At 35.3% G+C, this 17,209-nt stretch overlaps 1 protein-coding gene across 22 annotated transcripts in view; it reads right to left on the bottom strand.

Moving 5' to 3' along the window:
• Positions 1-17,209, bottom strand: part of KHDRBS2 (KH RNA binding domain containing, signal transduction associated 2) — a 589,140-nt gene that overhangs the window by 556,772 nt on the left and 15,159 nt on the right. The gene's annotated exons all lie outside the window — the stretch shown is intronic.

Genomic DNA, 17,209 nt, shown 5'->3' with positions numbered 1-17,209 from the left:
AACAGCCTCAGAGTAGAACACTTGGTGGCGTTTCTTTTGTTCAAATTCTTCCATGGCTTCCTCCTCCTCACCCAGAAATGCATATACATTCCATAAAGGATATATAAAACATCATTCTGCCTTTAAAACTATTGTTTGTTTTATGTATCCCAAATTTCATTATGAGAATTTTGAGACCAATATTTTCTGCTTTTATTTCCTTGATGCCATTTCTTGCATGGTGTTTGACTCACACTATTGCTTTCGTATCAAGATTGTCTTCACATTTTAGTCAGAAGAGGTTTATTTGCTTTATGTATATTGACATATGAATTATACATAATTAATGCACATTCACACAAAACTATGGACACCCATTGGCTATTTACCCTGTTCTCCTCTTGACCCTCCCCTGGAAAAGAGTTATCTTAACCAAAGTTCGGTCTATGAGACCCTTCTCCGGGATTTTTTAGTTCTGAGGACCAGAAAAGTCATTAAGGTGATCTCTCTTTCTCGTTGTCCCCCTCCCTCTCTCACTTCCTCTCTCTCTTGCCATTTCTTTCTTTTTCTTTTTTTAAGAATTTCTTATTTTGGTAAGAGAGAGGGTGAGCATGAGAGAAAACACGAGTTGGGGCAGAGGGAGAAGCACACCTCCTTACTAAGCAGGCAGCCCAGCAAAGGGCTCCATTCTATGACCCTGGGATCATGACCTGAGCCAAGGGTAGATGCTTAACAAATTGAACCACTCAGGTGTTCCTCCTTTTCTCTAATAAAACTGCAAGGTGTATACCTTGGAAGCTGTTTGACATTCAGGTTCCATTTCTCTAAAAAAATTATCTATAAAAGAATAAATAAAAATTTTAAAAATCTATAATATGAATGAATAAATTTGACACACAGAAGGACAAGAAAGAGGATGAAGAGGAAGAGAATAATAATCCTATTATCACTGTAATACATTTGATTATTATAAATAAAAATATTTTGTAATAATTTGTAACTACTGTAGTAATTATTACAATAGGTAGCTAGAGTCCATATTTTCACCTGATCCTGACACACAAATGCCTCCTACTCTTCTGTATGAGATCTGAAATGACTCGAATTTTGGACTTACAAACTATTGCAATTAGCATTATTTTTCTGAAATAACAAAACTTTTCTATTTCTAGTGTGTGAGGGGATTTTTTTTCTCCTCCACACACATTGCTCTGGGGACCATATGCCAGAGTTCTTCTCTTATTCAGGAATTCTCCCATTAGTCAGCAGCCATGCAGAATAGCACAGGAAAGAATTCTAACTTTTAATAGGACTGAAATGACTGACCCAGAACATCACCTTTGACAGAAATTCATACACATGGGAACTAAAAGTGCAACAGGAAATAAAACATGACATTTCTTCCTTGCAAAAAGGTTGACAAAATAAAACAAATGTCAAAAAACTATTAATCACCACTTTTATGGTTTTGTTTCATTGCTGCTCATGAATTTTATATATCCTACCACCTCAGAGAGCAATAGGCTTATACTCATATAAACTGAATTCTATCACTTCACTAGCTCCAAGATGATAGACACATTTTGTAACCTTTCTTAACTGCACCCATTTATTCAACAAATATTTGAATGCTAAATATATGCCAAGTACTTTTCTAGGTATAGAGAATCAGAGAAACAAAAGATTCTGCAGTCATGGAATTTACAATGTGTAAGGGAGACAGTGGATAAGGATACATGTAAGTTAATAAATTTAAGTTAATGACAAATGTTTTCAATAAAAGAAAAGATGATGATGGGACCAAGGATGGTGAGGAAGGAGACCACTTGTTTTAAACTGGCCATGGAAGGTCACTCTGAGATGAGGCAAGAATGATGAAATGGAATCAGCCATGCAAAGCTCTGGGGGTGATGCTTTTCCAGAAAAATAAACAATACAAAGGGCCTAAAACAGGAAATGACCAATGGTCACGAAAGAGAGAGGATACCAGCGTTGCTGCAACAAAGTGAGTGGTGGAATGTAAGTGGTATGCAATTAGATGAGAAAGGTAGACAAGACCAGATAAGGGAGCTGAGTAGGCCATGATTTAGACATTGAATTTTGTTTTAACTGCAGAGGGCAATGAGGATTTGGAGAAGTTTGACAATAGGCTTTAAAACCTCTGAAAGCAGAAAGGGAGACAGAACGTAAAGACTGCTAACTCTGGGAAACGAACTAGGGGTGGTAGAAGGGGAGGAGGGCGGGGGGTGGGAGTGAATGGGTGACGGGCACTGGGTGTTATTCTGTATGTTAGTAAATTGAACACCAATAAAAAATAAATTAAAAAAAAAAAAAACCTCTGAAAGCAGTTGGAGGAATAGATTATGGAGGGCGTATAAAAGGATAATAATAGTTTATAGCAACTTTATCAACAATAGCCAAATTATGGAAAGAGCCCAAATATCCATCGACTGATGAGTAGCCAAAGGTGTTACACACACACACATACACACACACATACACACACATTCACACACAATGGTATCACTCAGCTAACAAAAAGAATGAAATCTTGCCATTTTCAATGAGATGGATGGAGCTAGAGTGTATCATGCTAAGTGGGATCAGTCAGAAAGACAAATACTATATGATTTCATTCACATGTGGAATTTAAGAAACAAAACAGATAAGTATAGGGGAAGGAAAAGAAAGGAGAGGGAGGCAAAGCATAAGAGACTCTTAATTACAAAGAACAAGGAGAGTTGCTCCAGGGGAGGTGTGGGGAGATGGACTAAACGGTGACGGGTATTAAGGAGTACACTTGTGAGCATTGGGTGTTGTATTTGAGCGATGAACTACTCAGTTCTACTCCTGAAACTAATATTACACTATCTATTAGCTAATCGGAATTTAAATAAAAACTTGGAAAACAAAACAAAAAGATACTGGAATATATGAAAAAATAATAAAAGTATAATACTACTACTATAATAAAGTTATTTTCTAAAAAGTTATTTTTAAATTGATAGTGCATATAAAGTGTTAATAAAATACATGGCATAAGTCCTAAATAAGTATTAGTGATAAAAATTTACTGTTGTTTTTTTCCCTCACGGATCCTAAAACCTGGATAGTGAGCCATAACCTAATCTTGAGACTCAAGCGAAGGTGAACTCCACTCAAGGTCATGAAAATGTAATCACTGCATATGGTGATACTTTATAAAATGAGGAAAATAAGCAGGCAGTTTCCAGTTTATAAATAGATCTCTCAAAAGTTCTCTCATACCTCCATAATTGGAAATCTGGAGTACATGTTTCTCAGAAAAAAATGAATGTCAGTAATTTTCCCAGAGTAGCCTAGAGAGTTCTATGCAATCTATACTGTGTTAATATTACTAATTCTACAGTTTGGGTTTGAAATCTAGAGGTCCAATGCAGTATAAAAGAGGGGAATAGGGGCACCTGGGTGGCTCAGTGGTTGAGCATCTGCCTTGGGCTCAGGTCCTGATCCCAGGGCCCTGGTATCCAGTCCTGCATTGGGCTCCCTGCAGGGAGCCTGTTTCTCCCTCTGCCTATGTCTGCCTCTCTCTGTGTGTCTCTCATGAACAAGAAAAATCTTTAAAAAAAAAAAAAAAGGGAAATAAACAACTGCTACCATTGACTGGATGCTAAATGAATACCAACATATTTCTAAGCCCATTGCAACATCATGAAGTAGATACTATTGGTGTCTCCATCTCACAGATGAAACACTAGGATCCTCAGCTTAACAACTAGTTCATGCTGTCAGTAGTTTGCAGAGCAGGAAGTGAAATTCAGGCAGTTTAGACTAAGCTTGCTTTCTCTTAAACCCTCTTAACAACCAAGTAATCTGTATTTACTCTTATTCCCGATGCTTAAAAAAAATCCTGTAGAAATGGTAATGTGAATCTTGTGAATGTGCCTGTGAATCTTGATCAAATTCTTTTTGGAACTTATTGGTAAATCCTGATGCTCCACCTCATCATACAGGGTATCCTACTATAATATCCCTGGTTAGACCATCCTACAAACTTTTGCAGGACACGGTAAGTCGGTAAACCGAATCTTTAATAAAATTCTGCACTGACACAGACTGAAAAACAAACCCAAACAAAAAAGTCCGCTCATGACTAAGGAAGAATTTTAGACTTTAAACAGAAGCTACAGGGGCACCTCAGTCCAGATATCTGACTCCAGGCTGCGTAATCCTAGGGAAACTTGTCCCCTGTTACTATTTGACCCAGTTTCACACTTGCTTCTACTTTCGAAGTATTTAATTTTTTTTTTTCAAACAGTGCCAGAGGAGCAGCAATGATAATCTAGTAGTCAGGGTCAAGGAATCAAGCGTAGTCATTTCTATGCATTCAAGATGCAAAAGAGAAAGCAATATGGAATACAGAAACAGAAGATCTTGGATTTTTATAAATTGTGTGATTTGGGCTAGTTATCTATGTTTTTTAATCCTCAGTTTCTCCAAATGGGGCTGCAAAAGGATCTACCTCATAATGTTGTTGTACAGATGAATACTAATAAGGTAGTGGGGGATAAAAAAAAAAAAACAGTAGTGGGGGATAAGAAGCAGCAGCGATTTCACTAAGTGCTTCTTGTATGTCATGAACTTTATCAGTAAGTCATGAAACTACCCTCAAAACTACTGTTAGGTCAAATATCATATCCATTTTAGAGAGGAGAAAAAGAGGTGTGCAGAATGATAAGAATTTTTCCCAAGGCAACACAAAGTGCAAGTGCTGTCACTGGGAGTCTAGATCCTCAGCCCCAATCTTAATCACAAAGTTTACCATTCTCCTGGACGTACAGTACCAATAAAACGCCAGCTATGATTACTATTGCCATCTCAATTATCAACTCTATTATCAAGTTGTTAGATGGATCTAAGGAAACAGACGTAAATCACCAAAACATTGACTAGCATGTAACCAACGCTTCATAACCAATGCTAATTGCCTTCTCTATTCTATAAAGTGTATTATCTGTTTGGATTTATTAAAACTATCAAAGATAAGAATATATGAAATAACTATGAAAGTGAATTAGTTTTTCAGTATTGTGAGGCAATTAGCCCTCCTACAATAAATGTTTGACTCATTTATTACTAATTCTTATTTGTCTTTAATAACTCATAGTTATTAAGTTAGTGTCACAACACCTTCAGGCAGTGTATCTTCCTCTATCCTTGGCTTATTTCCTCCACTAAGAGCAGGTCCACATTTTGCTTGCTTATTAGTTGAACAGGTAACTTCAGCCATTTATTGCTTATTTCCCTCTTTTCCTGACCTACTTCGAGTTGATAAACCTCTAACTGACCTGATCACTAACAAGTTTGTGCTTTTTGCTTTTTTGTTTTGAAAAATAAAAACCACAGAGCAAGCACCTTGCTTTTTTCCCAAAAGCATATATTCACATCCATCTCCCATTCTTCACCTAATTACAAGAAACATTTTTGACCTGCAGTCCCTGGGATGACCTTGGCATAACCTCAAGCCCGAAACAGCTTTAACTAGTTAACAATTCATGGAAATGAGTAGTGTTCCTACTGGAGTCCCTTGTTTTACCCATGTTCCCATTAGGTTGACCTCTCAGATAAGACAGCATTCTGAAGAGTGCCCAGTGTTGGTGTAGAAATTAATCTCCGGTATTAGGTGCAGTGCCTTCATTTCACAGAAGAGAAAATGAGGAATGAGGAATAAGGGATAAGGAAATGGATTCCTTCTCAAGGTCCCAGTTACTGAAGCACAGCCCAGGAGAGAAACCAATCTTGCATTCTAACAGATGAAGAAGGGAATATGGATGCATTTCAATAGACAAAGAATGCCTATTAAAAGCATCAACCCACGGGATCCCTGGGTGGCGCAGCGGTTTAGCGCCTGCCTTTGGCCCAGGGCGCGATCCTGGAGACCCGGGATCGAATCCCACATCAGGCTCCCGGTGCATGGAGCCTGCTTCTCCCTCTGCCTGTGTCTCTGCCTCATTCTCTCTCTCTCTGTGACTATCACAAATAAATTTAAAAAAAAAAGAATATTTTTTCTGATTCTAGGATGCCTGGGTGGCTCAGTGGTTTAGTGCCTGGCTTTGGCCCAGGGCGTCATCCTGGAGTCCCAAGATCAAGTCCCATATCGGGCTCCCTGCATGGAGCCTGCTTCTCCCTCTGCCTGTGTATCTGCCTCTCTCTCTCTCTCTCTGTGTCTCTCATGAATAAATAAATAAAATCATTTAAAAAAGAGTAATATTTTTCTGATTCTAAAAGAAATAAATGTCATTGGAGAAAATCTGAGAATTACTAAAAACATAATGAAAATAATCACAGATAATTCCAGAATTCAGAGAGAACATATTCCGATATTTATGTCAGGATTGTATTGCATACGAAGTCCAATTTTCAAGGGAGCTCTAAGTGGTCAATATACAGAGTATAATTTGTTATTTGTCCATGTGGGCACATGATTAGGCTACTTCGCTGTTGTCTGAAAGTCCTCACAGTGCTATGCATAGAACCTGGCTTCACTGTCAGTAAGGTTGGAGCCCAAGCCCAGCGTTGCTACTCCCTAGTTGTATGGACCTTGGCTCTGTTATCAGTAAGATGCAAATACCATGTATCCTATAAATCTCTGTTTGAGGCTCAAATGAAGTAACATGAATCTGAATTATAAAAATTCAGATTTAATGTACATTTTGCTTCTAGATAAAAGTAAAGAATTACCTTCTTATCAAATACAATTCCTGGCCCCATTAGCAAAATCTGATATCAGAGAAGTCGGAGTTAAACTCTGTGTTGAATTGACTAGAACATGGTGGCAGCCATCTCTGACTCCTCCTAAACCATACTACATGTGTGTCGCCCCTCAGTGCTTCAAAGAAAAAAACAATTCAACACTATTCTCAAGCAATTATCTACAAAGTCCTTGATCTCTGCTTCTCTTCTCCTGTCCAAAGAAAAGCCATCTGGCCTTTTTACCTGAAATGCCCACACACTTCTTTTAAGACTGATACTTGTGGATAACCGTATCAACCTTTGAAGCTGTATTTTATGGGAAAATCACTTTAAGAACAGTTTCAATCACTTTGTGGTGGGTTTACTGAAAGAGTTTTCCACAAGTGTTAGTTCTAACTAACCATTTCCATTTCTATTGCTTTATCACCTTTATTCTAATTATAAAGAGTAAACATAATACCTAAATAAATGTTTAAGAACCAAAGTTAAATATTTTTTTTAAAGATTTATTTATTTCAGAGAGAGACAGAGAATAAGCAGGGGGAGGGCAAAGGGAGAGGGAGATGACAAACAACAAAGGGACTCCTTGCCCAGTGGGGAACCCAACACAGGGCTGGATCCCGGTCAGATGCTTAACTGACTGAGCCATCCAAACCCGCCCCCCAAATATTTACTTTAAAAAGTGGTAACAATTCATAAAAGATAGTGTAGCCTTTGTTTTCCACTGTCCTATTTCAAGGAATTTATTTTCTTTTGTCCACTGTGCATTTTCAGCACTTACATTAATTACATCTTAAAAATAAATCCAGTTTTGTTATAACCAGGTAAATTAACAGAATTTTATCCTCCTGAAATGTAGTCACCAGCAATACATCTAATTCTAGGCTACCAAACAGATTTACTTGCTTTTATTAATCCATAATGATAGTGCTGTGAAAAATAGAAGAGTACTAAATAAATGTCCTTAAATTGTTTATTTAAGTAGTAGTGCTTAAGTAGATTTAAATAAATATAATTTTACTCTTTATTTAAGATCTGTAATTTCTCCTTTTTACCAAAAGGATTAAATTTATTAGGGCTTAACTGTCTTCATGACTTTGTCCTTGTAAATTTTTCTAGTCTCAACTGTGTCACATGTGCCCACGTGCGTTAGCTCATGGAACTACTTAGCAGTTCTGAGCTAGAAGATCAGAATTAGCAGCAGCAGCAGCAGCAGAATGGTTTTCATACTGACAGAAGTCTACAAATCTCAGTGAGTTGCAACTAATTAGATAACTCCCATTTTATAAGAAATGTATTATTACTTGCTAAAATTATGCCCAAAATCACTATAGGCAATGACTTAAAACTAAAGAATTCTATGTATGTTCTTCACAATCATACTAATACAGAATAAAAATAAGGAGACCTCTGAACAGGAGACAAATGAACCATTTTCCATTAGTGGCAGAGTTAGCCAGCAAGTGTTCTTAAAACAGAAAGGAAGTAATGTCTTTTGTTACATCAAAGTAAATCAAACTAAACAGTAAGAAATAACTTCTAAAATCATATATTATTGGGGGTGCCTGTGTGGCTCAGTTGGTTAAGCAAACCAACTCTCGGTTTTGGCTCAGGTCATGATCTCAGGGTCTGAGAGAGAGCCCAGGTTCAGTTCAGAGTCTGCTTGAGATTCTCTCTGTGTGCCCCCTTTCCCCCACTTGTACACATGCTCTCTCTCAAATAAACAAATAAATAAAATCTTTAAAAATAATATATTATCCATCCGGTCCATAAGTAATAGGCTAAAATATATTAATTTTTGGAATTTGTTCATTTTAATCCAATAAACATTAATTCTGAGTTCATGACCACTATCTTATATTTGGGGGCACTAAAGAACCCAAGAATCAGATGATATTCTGAAAATACTTATGTAGCAATAAAATTCTTATCTATCCCCATAAATAGCTGTTGAAAGGCATGGGCACATGACTTTCATTTGAAGTTGTGCTATATTAAAAAAAATTAAACTTCTCTACATTTATTTTGCTTATCAGGAAGTGGCAGGAGGCATACTCAGTATTTAGATACAAATATCTGAATAGCACTTGAAATACAATACTCTTTTAGTACAAGACATCAGAAGTGAAGACTCAGGAGTCCACCGTGCATTAATTATAGCACTTACATTAATTACATCTTGAAAATAATTCCAGTTTTGTTATAACCAGGTAAATTAACTTCCAGTGAAATTACATTAAAACACATCTGTATTAATCTATCACTATCAGCAAAACGCAGCATTTTAATTTACATACTTAAATAATAAACATAGAAATAAAGTTAAAAACTAACTTCCTGAAACACAGTTTTTAACAAAATTTACTGAAATTCATGAAACTTCTGTTGGAATCTAACCTAAAATATTACATGAAATTCTGAAATTCTAATCTCATGGGGCCTGAGTGTATTTTTAGCTAGGTTTGTTTTATCACTTTTGTGAATAAAAATCTAGCAAAGTGCTTGCATCATAGTTATACTCCATAAATATCTGCTATACTATTAGAATATGTTTAATATATAGAAGTACCTGTAAGTATATGTTAAAATGAATGAATCTTAGCAGAAAAATATCCCACAAATATATAGAAAATATATTTAGACTTTACTCTGGAGAGAAAATGTTCCCTAAAATCAAGTATACATAAAACTGGTGCCATAGTCAGCTTTACCTTTGTCACGTGAACATTCCATCATGCTGACTTTTAAAACTTGCAGGCAAGCAAACAAAAAGCAAAAGATCAAAGCTTGGCTGTGAGTATAAATATAAAAAATTACATGAAACAAACTTGATAGTCATTCACTTTATTTGCCAAGAAAATTCAAAGAAAGAGCTCATTAGTAACTTAGAATTTTATATCTGCATTTTCTACATCAATTGTAGTAAGTATATTTTGTTCAATCTAATTTTTAAAAGCACATTCAGTGGTACAAAATTTCCATAGTAAAACTGTCACATTTACTTTCTAGAGTAATTTCATAAATTATTTTTATAAATGTATAATTCAGCATAAGATATGGAATGTTTTACACTAAAGACCTAGCTTCTTTTTTAGGTATTTTGAAGATCCACACAGGAATCTAACACTAACACTAACACTTCTTTTACTTATAAAATATGACATCTTTAAATAATAACATCTACCTACTAGGTTCTCTTAATTACTGTTTCATATTCAATAATTTACAAAAATGTGCACAAAACCTTAGGCAAAATGACCTCTCTATTCATTGGTTTTTGTATCTGTGCCTACAGAATAATATTTACTATTAATTCATGCACTAAGAATAGTTGTTCACAATTATGCAAGTCAGAAATTGCTTTAATTTCAGAGAGAAAATCTGAGCACTCAAGATGAAAACCATTGCACATCATTGTCCTATTACCAAATAAAAGGACCAAGGGAAGCTTTTTTTCTCAAAAAGTACAGTTAAATACACAATTACATACATAATGCAATAAAAAAATCAACAATGTATTCTTTCTCATTTAAAGGAAATCTGAGGGGTGAGGGTGAGCCACATGGGTGGCTCAATAAGCTAAGCAACCAACTCTTGATTTCAGCTCAGGTCATGATCTCAGGGTCCAAGGATTGAGCCCCACTTTATGCTCTGCAGTCAGTGGAGAGTCTCTCCTTCGGGAGAGAGAGCTCTCCTTCTGTCCTCCCAGCTCACACACTCTATCCCTCTTTCACTCTCTCTCCCTAAAATAGTCTTTTTGAAAGAAAAGTAAATCTGACTTAATATGACAACTTATTTGGGTATCCAGCAAAAGAAATGAAAAGATATTAACAATATATACTCTATAATCGCCTAAAATCAGGTAGTAAAAAATTCTGTGTATATGAGAAGTGATGGACTTATATCACTTTTTGAAAAACTATTAGCTGGAAACTTTACTACGTTTCCTTTATGTCCCATATTTTAATGCCAGTTTTTAAAATAAGAATTAACAGGGCAGCCCTGGTGGCGCAGTGGTTTAGCACCGCCTGCAGCCCGGGGTGTGATCCTGGAGACCCGGGATTGAGTCCCACATCGGGTTCCCTGCATGGAGCCTGCTTCTCTCTCTCTCTGCCTGTGTCTCTGCCTCTCTCTCTCTCTCTCTCTCTTTCTCTCTCTGAATAAATGAAAAGAAAGAAAGTTTTGGGGACCTGCTCTCTTGGAAGCGGCAGTCATACCAAAATGCTCATTACTCTTTCTAACATCAGATACTCAAGATCCAAAGAAATATATCAGTATTTCTTTGACTCTATGAACTATAATATAGTTGTTTTATTCATTTCAGAAGAAAGACAGTTTATTTGTTCACATAGTGATTCTCAAATTTAACTTTTGGCTTTTTGAAGCTACTCTTAAGGCGCTGACACTACAAGAGATCACAGGTTGGCTGTTCTCTTTTCCTTTACTATAGTCTTCATCCTTTCATATCCTACAGACTTTTTTGCAAGAACCCACACAGAACTGTTCACAGTTTCAGGCTATCTGATTCTCATTGTGAAATATGATAGTGGATTGGCTTTGCAATTACTGAGATAATTACAGTACAAGTTATAACCACATAATTCCAACTTCACTGATTGGTCATCTTCTCCCCCTACCTTTTTAAATCTACATTCTTCATTCGTTATTTCCTTTATCATCCAATTTACTAAGCCTATCTTTTTCCTATTCCTTTTTAGAAAAATTGAATCTCTAAGTTGAAAAGGTGCTCAAAGGTTAAGTGGCATCCAAGTTTGTACTGTCTTTCCAGAAATCCCACAAATATAATTTCTCATGACCACTCCTACCCATTAATCAGACCAACAATTTCAACTACCTAAATGAAAATAAACTCTAAACATAACAGATCCAGTGGAATAATAACAGGAAATGTGGACTTTTGCTAATCTTGGTAAACAGAGGGATTTTGTTTTCTATGAGCTGGGGTTCACAAACAACAGAGAATGAAGAACAAGTAAGCCAAAAGTTTTACCTGAAACAGTGTTAAGTAAACTAAGAGAGGCAACACATCCTTGAAAGTGTCTGTGGTAAAATATATACTAAAACATTATTGAGACAGAAAATGAACTTAATTGATCTTGCCCATACAATAAGCCATTAAATGATGTGAGGTAAGGATAAAACAAACCACTGAAAAAGCTGTCCCCTGAATGCCACCCTAGCTGAACAAGCAGCTGTCTCCTACTTAGAGGCCATTTGAAGCTTCCACCTTGATGGGTAGGACTACTATAATGTGTGTGCCTATGTGGTGGTGCACATGTGTGTATATGTATACCTCCCCTAATGCCATCTGTATGTCCACATACACATGTTTATGTGTGTGCATTTTTTTGTGTGTGTGCATTTTTGAGACATATCATTAGTACTTAAATTAAATAGACTCCTCTAGATTTAATGCATAAAAAAGGATCCAAAAGTACGGGATTTTTTTTCTAATAGAACGTTAATTGAGGAGAGATTGAGAAAATGAATTAGCTAAATGTTATATTTTCAATTACATTGAGTTTAACCAACCTGAAAGTCTATAAATATTACAATAGTCAAATAAGAGACCTTCTGACTGTTTCACAAAAATTCTTTTCTTATTTTCTTTCTCAATTAGGAGTATCTTCTATTCACATGTTCACTGCAGGCTTTCGACTTCCAGCAGCAAATGGAAAGGCAAAGCAAGGGAATGGGCCTTTTGAAACCAAAAGAAAGGACTGTCACTCCCAAACTACCAGCTCTTTCCCTTTTGAATTCAAACATACTATTTGAAGTAATTTATTTAGCTTTTTCTAAAGGTACCTTGTGTAACCTTGCAAGTGGTGATTTGTAATGTGGCAGGCTGTTATCAGGCAGCTACAATATTTTGCCTCAGTTCAATAAAGAGTAGCATTATTCTAAAGTTCATTCATATAGAAACATTTCAGAGGAGGTGCTCTCCAAAATTCGTTCACATTTATCAATTTGTTGTTTTCAGGGGCAGGAGGAGGTTGGGTAGACAAACCATCTTCCTCCTTATTTAGTGGACTCTTCTAACTCACAATGGATTCCTCCATGTTTTGTCTGTCTTATACAGATAAAAAAATGGATTAAATAACAATCCATTGCATGTATCATGCAGTATCCGATGTATGACAGTGTCTGTGCTTGCCTAGTTTCCCACATTCTTTCAACTTCAAGGCACACCTGCTGAACTTCCAACAGCCAGGGCCTATACATTTCCTGCCTAAGGGCTGTCACTGGCTGTCAGAGCCTACTTTTTGACCCCAAGTGACAAGCATGACATGTCAAGAAAGTAATGCTCCCTAAGAGCTGCTTTCAACCAATAGCTAATAGGATTTGGTGTAAATACTCTAGATCCCTCATCCCTCAGTGCAGATATGTTTTACACTGGCTCCCAAAATTTCCTGGTCTGATTAAGCATCAGTTACCTCAAGCAGTAATCTGCTTTAAAAAAAAATTTTTTTGGCTACCTTTCCTTCATGTCTAACTTCCCCATTTCTTGAGATCCTCTCCAAGATAAATTTCCTGAACTCCAATATTTATTTCAAGGTCTATTTCTGAAGAAAATTATAAGACATTATGCACACAACTATTGTTAGGTAATTTTGGACTTAACTTCACCCAAAAAAGAATATAGAGCAAATCTGAAATAAAAACTTACCTAGCATACCATCAACAGTGAAGATGTCAAGAGAGAATAAGAGAAACAAATAACTGTATTCTTGGCTTTTTATTTCCATTTCTTAGGATTAATAGGGTTTAAAAAAGAAACATTTTAAATAATGGTGTATATTACATAAGCATTTTTAACTTACATACAATTATAAGTAGACTCACCAGCATCCAAACAAACAAAGAAAAATGCTAACTCTTTAAGGACAAAGTTGTTTCAGCATTTTAGTCCATTTCAGTGCTGGCAATGATCTAGTAAAAATAAGTTCCTACATTCAAATCCTTATCTCAGGGTCTGCTTTTATGGGCACCCAAACTAAAACATCACAAAAGAGCTATTATCCTGGGTCCAGTTCTGTTTTCTCTTAGTCAAAGTTATTTTAGTTGCAATAGGAGCTATCCTAAATAATTAACAGAAAAGTGACTATCTTGGGAAAATTCTGGGGTTTCTCAAGGAACCAATGTCAGCTGGACCCCCTGACTTTCTCAGAAAGGAAATTCAGGAACTTATCTCTCATATCGGCCTCACTCGATGTAACTGTTTTGTTCTGTCTGAAGTTTAGACCTACAACTCCAGAGTTCACATTTCCTCTGTACTAGGAACCAGTCCAAACCTGTTGGCTTCTTCCCAATTTTAATGCCAATTTCTCACCAGAAAGAGTTAGGTAGCCTCTCCTATCCATTTGGTTGCAGTCAGGTGAACAAGAACTGTAACACAGAGCTCTGAGAAGGGGATTGGGCTTTTAAGAGAACAGGGATCAAAACAAACTTAGAGAAGCTTCCAAAACATCCATACAATATCAAACTGAAAGCAAACTGACCTAAGAAAGTTGTACTTATTTTTTCATTCCTAACTGGGAATGATCAAATGAGCTACTAATGCCAAACATTAGATGCACCAGAGACTTTATTCTCCCCTGTTCACCCAATGTGAATTTTAAACTAATGTTGTAAACATTTGCCACATATATAAAAAGCTTATTTCATAGATTTAAATATCTCTATGGACTACTCTCTAATATAAATACATTCTAAAAAAAAATACATTCTAACATATTGTTCAGATAATTTCAAAAGCCATTTTCCTTTATGGTAACAGAGGAATTACTGTCCAACACTATGAAACTTTTAAAATACAAGATAAAATGAATATTCATAAGTCATCTAATCAAAAGCTCCATTTCCAAGGAATATCAATATATATCCTTTGAGGAAAACAAACTAGTTTTTATTTTCTTTTTCTCATAACTTTCTATAGGAGGTTCTAAATAACCCCATGGGAACACATTTCAGTACTTCACAGTGCTATATCTCTTGATGGCATCAAAATCCATTTTTATTCCTGTCCAAATGCAAATAGAAATTGTCCACTGCATACCTAAACCCCCAGACATGATCATTTTCCTTCAGGGAGTTGCCTTCCTGCCTGTATAAACACACTCCCCCAAGAATTACCTTGTCAGATGCCAGCACTGATATACTCTGTCAATCTGAATCATTCTTAAATCTTCTTTTTGGTTATTAGTGTTGACATGATGAGTACCTCATGTTTACTAAATGATAGTGGTTTGGTACCTATGCTTTAGGGATTAATGTAAAGTCACCAGTTACTTATGCCCTTGGGCAATTTCAAAAACTTTATGTCACATTTCAGAGTGATATCAATCCTGGCAGTTAATATGTCATTGAAGATCAAGAGATAATAAATGGGCTATCCCTGTGGATGTAGATATTGGTTTCTTTTGTTTATCTACAGGTATATCTTTTTTACCCAGAGTAAGGTTGTCAATTCTGTACAATATATGGTTTCAGTATAATATGCTTTTTCTTGAAAAAAAAAAAAAAAACAGAAAAAGCATATAACCTAGTATCTAAAACTATATGGACTTTTTTTAATGAAATGCTTAATGTGTACACTATTCTCTACTATCTTGTGAAACCAGAAACTACATTGCAACTCAGGACAGTGCAATTGCTTGGGTTTTAATAGCTATCACTACTGTTCATGAGCAGCAAACACCTCCCATCTTTATTAGTAGAATACTATACTTCTCAGATTAAGTAAACACCAAGGCCTCTAAGATGACTAGCTTGTCTTCCTCCCAGTTATAATAAGAAAAGTGTATTCATATTTTCTTCAAGGATTATATTCTAAATTCTGAGGAACAAGCAAAAATTTCATATAGTTACATATAACTTTAAAGCACATTATAAACACATTGTATGCTTAATAATTCTAAGGCAGTCATTATTTCTTTTTGTATTGGAGTAGACACATGGAGGGTCAATATTGTAAGGCAGTTCACATAACTTAAAACCCTATGATCTTTACTTTTCTATATGTCATGCATTTAAGCACTATACATTCATCCTGTTTACACTTTATCTTCAAACATTTAAACATGACAATGAGCAAAGGAAAATCTTTTCAGCAAATGATACTAAAGCATCTGGATATCCAAACTTAAAAAAAAAAAAAAAAAAAAGGAAGCACTTTGTATCTTGACACCATATACAAAAATTACTTATACTTAAATTTTAAAACCATAAAGCCTATAGAAGAAAATATTGAGAAGATCTTTGGGACCTTGAGGTAGGCAAAGATTTCTTTGAGGAAACACAAACAACACTATGTATAAAGAAAAAATGATAAATAATAAATCAGACTTCAGGAAAAATTAGTAACTTTTGCCTTTCAGAAGACACTTAAGAAAATTAAAAAGCTAAGCCACATATTGGGAGAAAATATTTGCAGTACATACATTTGACAAAGGATGCAAATCCATAACATGCAAGATAACTCCCACTATAATAAAAAGATAAATAATCCAAGTAAAATCTGTCAACATTCGAACCAATCATTTCAAATAAGAGATATACAAATGGCCAAAAAGTACATGAAAGCATGCTCAATATCATTAATCATCATGGAAACGCAAATGAAAACCACAGTAAGTTAGCACTTGAAACCACTCAAATAACTGTTAAAAAGACAAAATTTTAAATGTTAGCAAGGAAGTGGAACAACTAGAGTTTTCATACATCATTGGTGGAAGGTGAAATCGTATGATTACTTTAGAACACTATTTGGCAATGCCACATAATATAAGGCTATATATATATATATATGTATATATATATATATACACACATATATATATATATACACACACACATATATTCTAAGACCCTGCAATTCTACTCCAAATAAAGAGAACATATAAATACTGCACAGAAACATCCATAGCAGCTTATTCATAATACAGTAACACTGAAAACAACCCAAATGTCCATCCACAAGAGATTGGATAAACAAATTGTGACATTTTTATATAATGGAACACTACTCAACAAGAAAAAAAAGTTAATTATTGAGAAGTGCAACAACATGGATGACTTCAAAAATATACCGAACTTAAGAAAAAAGTGTATGTAGTCTATTATTCCATTTATATAAAGTTGAAGAACAGTCAAAATAATCTATAAAACTATAAAACAGGATAGTGATTGACAAAGGAAATGAAGATTACTGGGAAGGGGAGGTAAGGAAAGTCTATGGGCTGATGGAAATGAAAAAAAAAAAAAAAAAAAAAGGAAATGTTCTCCATTATGCCAAGTACTGCTTAACCAAGATTATACAATTATCATAAGTCATCAAATTATGTACCTAAAAACTGCATTTCACTGTTCATAAAATTTGCCTCCATTTTTTTAAACTAAGCAAAGCAGGCAAAGTGGAGTAAAGAAAAGAATCTTTATTGATTTCTGCCATTGGATAAATACTGCATACTCCTGCATA

This window comes from Canis aureus, chromosome 7, assembly GCF_053574225.1.
Source record: "Canis aureus isolate CA01 chromosome 7, VMU_Caureus_v.1.0, whole genome shotgun sequence".
NCBI classification, from domain to species: Eukaryota; Metazoa; Chordata; class Mammalia; order Carnivora; family Canidae; genus Canis; species Canis aureus.
Note: the sequence above shows the minus strand (reverse complement) of the source record. Positions and strands in the feature narration are given on the sequence as shown.